The sequence below is a fragment of the Cyphomyrmex costatus genome, unplaced genomic scaffold (genome assembly GCF_001594065.2).
Source record: "Cyphomyrmex costatus isolate MS0001 unplaced genomic scaffold, Ccosl1.0 scaffold337, whole genome shotgun sequence".
Taxonomy (NCBI): domain Eukaryota; kingdom Metazoa; phylum Arthropoda; class Insecta; order Hymenoptera; family Formicidae; genus Cyphomyrmex; species Cyphomyrmex costatus.
Window position 1 is genome coordinate 415,076 of NW_017277525.1, and position 3,549 is coordinate 418,624.

General features: G+C 26.3%; 1 protein-coding gene across 1 annotated transcript in view; it reads right to left on the reverse strand.

Annotated features, from left to right (window-relative positions):
* Nucleotides 1-3,549, reverse strand: part of scrib (scribble planar cell polarity protein) — a 31,590-nt gene that overhangs the window by 8,188 nt on the left and 19,853 nt on the right. The window lies entirely within an intron of this gene.

A 3,549-nucleotide genomic window follows, 5' to 3' on the forward strand; every position in this document is an offset into this window, starting at 1 on the left:
CACACACACACACACACACACACACACACATACACACATACACACATATGTATAAAATCTACTTTGAAATTATATTATTTCTCTCTAATATTTTTACAATGCAATATGATACATTTACTGTTAAAATAAATTAAATTGTTTACATTTCTCATCAACAAAATATGAAAAAATTGTCAGCAATTTTTATACATGTATTAGGTTGAGACAAAAGTTTATTTAGCGCCATTTTTCATTTAGATATCTACATGATTTTCCAAAAAAATTTAACAACTTTTCATTCAATAAAACAAAATTTCAATATAAAAAATTCGATTTTTTTATTGCAGTAGAATGTTTTTCAATGAAATAATGAACAATCAAAGTCAAAACGATTTTTTCATTTAATCTGCGATAACTCGCTCGATTTCCTAAAAATTTTTACCAGAAAATACAGAAAAATTAAATAGATTAAGACAAGATCTTAAAAATTCTTAGTTTTTTCTAGTAGGACATAGAGTTGTTTGTTTCATGATACAATATAAAACAAAAAAATGTTCCGTAAACACTCGTAATATAGAGTGAGAAGATATATACGGAAAAGGCGGAGGATTTCTTAATATTTCAACGGATATGTCTCATTACGAATTTCTAAATTCGTAATTAAGAATTTCTAAGATCTTGTTCTAATCTATATAATTTTTGTGTAAAACATTTTCCGCCAGAGTCAGTAACAAAAATTTTGTAAAAAAAAAAAAAAAAATTTTGAGCTCTTACGTTAAAAAGTTGAAAATTTTCACAAATTTTTTTTGGATTTATGACATCCTACAAAGATTTCTCATTTTTTCCGACTCGTGAGTTTCTACACATAAAACTTATCATATAACTCATAGAAACTTAAAAGATATAACGACCTTTTAAAAGTAGAGATTTTAAACTTTGAAACCGCTTTTTAAAATTTAAATTTCATTTAAATCGTTCATTTTTAACAACTATTTTTACAGTTGAATTTTAAAGTTCGCATCGCTACGAACTTTTATTTCAATCTAATATTGTATATTATGAAGAGTATTATTCATAAAATATAATAATTAGAATAAATATACATATATTTATATATTTAGTCTTTTAAATTATTTAATCAAATACAATGACACTGAATATGTTCAAAAGTATGTTTAAGTTAAAAGACTTATAATATTTTTGTAAAAAGTAACAGCAACCATTAAACAAGCATTTTTTATGTATTCTTATATTGTGATTAAAAAAAGATAAACATATATATGTAACGTTAAGTACATAATTAAATTTCATTATTTGAATACTCGAAATATTTACTTATATAGTGGAAAAACTAATTAAAAAATTTCTAAAAATGTTCTTGTTTATATATAAAATATATATAGATTCTTATTATATTAAAAAGTTAGTTCTTATATCACAAATTGCATATTCTTAGTATTCATTTACATGAGAAAAATCGCCCAATGATTAATTAAGATTAAGCTGTAGCAACCATATCTATTTGTACGGTATCGTACGTTACTAAATTCATTGTAAATAAATTTATGGATCAATGTACTATTAAAAACATTCCATTAAATATATGAGAAATTTTTTACTATAACTTGGACTAACTATCACAGAAATATTTTTGTTATTCGATATCTATGAATAAATGAATTTTATATATATATATGCACATCCATACGAACAGACACACATTCATACATGCGCGCGTAGCATAGTAAGATCACATTTATGCGTCATTATAATATTTTTTTAAATTCCTATCCCGTTTTCATTAAAGCAAAAACTTAATTAATTACAGACCTAACCCAATCATCAGCATATATGTAATAATACTTAATGTTGTAATGGCAGTATTAATAACAAATACAGTAACAATAGCTACGTTGTATAACACTAGTAGACATACAAAAATGCAATAAATCATGATTATACGCGAGTTAATGCCATGAAATTCTTAAAGAATGTTTTGTTATGGCATAGTCCTGCGGAATCAGAGGCATGGACGCAGATACAGGAAAATGAGTAGAAAGATGTACGACTCACTCCTGTTAGAGGGCAGCCAAAGTAGCACTATCATCTTCCACTGTCTGTAAACATGTGAAATATCTCTCTTTTTGGCGCTCAGGAGACATGCCATGCTAAAGACAATTGACAACTGTACATTTCATGCGCCATTTAAAGTATCTAATGAAATTATGTAATAAATCCTATTTACATGATGTATTTACGAATTTCATGAAAATGCTTCAGTTCCTGTATGTATTGCGAGGAAAAATCAATATAAAAAAAGGTATACAACATTCAGAGACTTAAAAAGATTATATAAGATCGATTTTAATAAAACTTATATAAGTATAGTCCATTTAAATGTTTTAAATTAAAACATTCAAACATCTTCTATTTTAATTTTTATATTTTATTAAAAGTACTACTATTTATTAAAACTACTATACTATTTCATAATAATATAATATTCCTTAAGGGGATCCTAAAGACAATTACTTATAGTGTAAGCAGGACTCACATCACAGATGATTTATGTATTAGTGACACATCACTATATATTACTACATCAATATCTCACATATAAATATAAATTTTTATATAATGATAACGTTTTAATTAGATGTCTAAGATCAATTCGAAGAACTTCATGTTGTTTCTTCGTGTTTACTAAGCTAGGGCTTACTATTTCGTAAGTAAATTTCATAACTTTTGTATGAAACAAATGTCATAACGTGTCAGCTTTAGAGCGTGTAGAATTGTCATATCAAAATTTTCAAAACTAGAACTTACAGATCTAAAACCATAGACATTTCGTTCAAAACTCTAGACGTATATAAAAATGCATATAGGTCAGTAAAATTTATCGAAATCGTAAACAAATAATTATTTCATATCTATTTGTTCATTAATAGTATTAATTTAATGTAAGAAATTGACCAATCGCATATAATCCATTATTTTCCTCATGTTCAAGTGTGATTGCTTACTTTCTTATAGCTTAAGGATTACTACACCTATTGTAAATCAGGATCAATGCAAAATAACGCGAAAAAGAAGTACAAAATTTAGATGATTCCTTAAAACCCCGGACGCACATAATTATGCATTCGGACGCTTTAAAAAAAAGAGAATAATGAAAAAAAAAGACGGATGGCAATCCTACTATAGCACCACACTGGACAAAGAAATAGTTAAGATCTCACATGATCTCAATATCGAAATTTTTTGCTTTTTGGCATAAACTACCTCACAGATACGTATTAATGAGTATACAGTATATTTTAATCTTGGAAAAAAATTTTTCAAATTTAAAAAAAAGGAAAAATTAATTGTTATATATATGGTTTAGTCAATAATATAGATGGCTTTAAGATCCCCTTAAGAATAAATAAAACATCTCAATTCTGTAAAAAACGCAACAGACATTTATATACATATCTTTTAAAATAATTTGAAATACAAAAAAGCATTTCACTTCTCTTCACCTCTCTCTCTCTCTCTCTCTCTCTCTCTCTCTCTCTCCCCCCCCCCCCT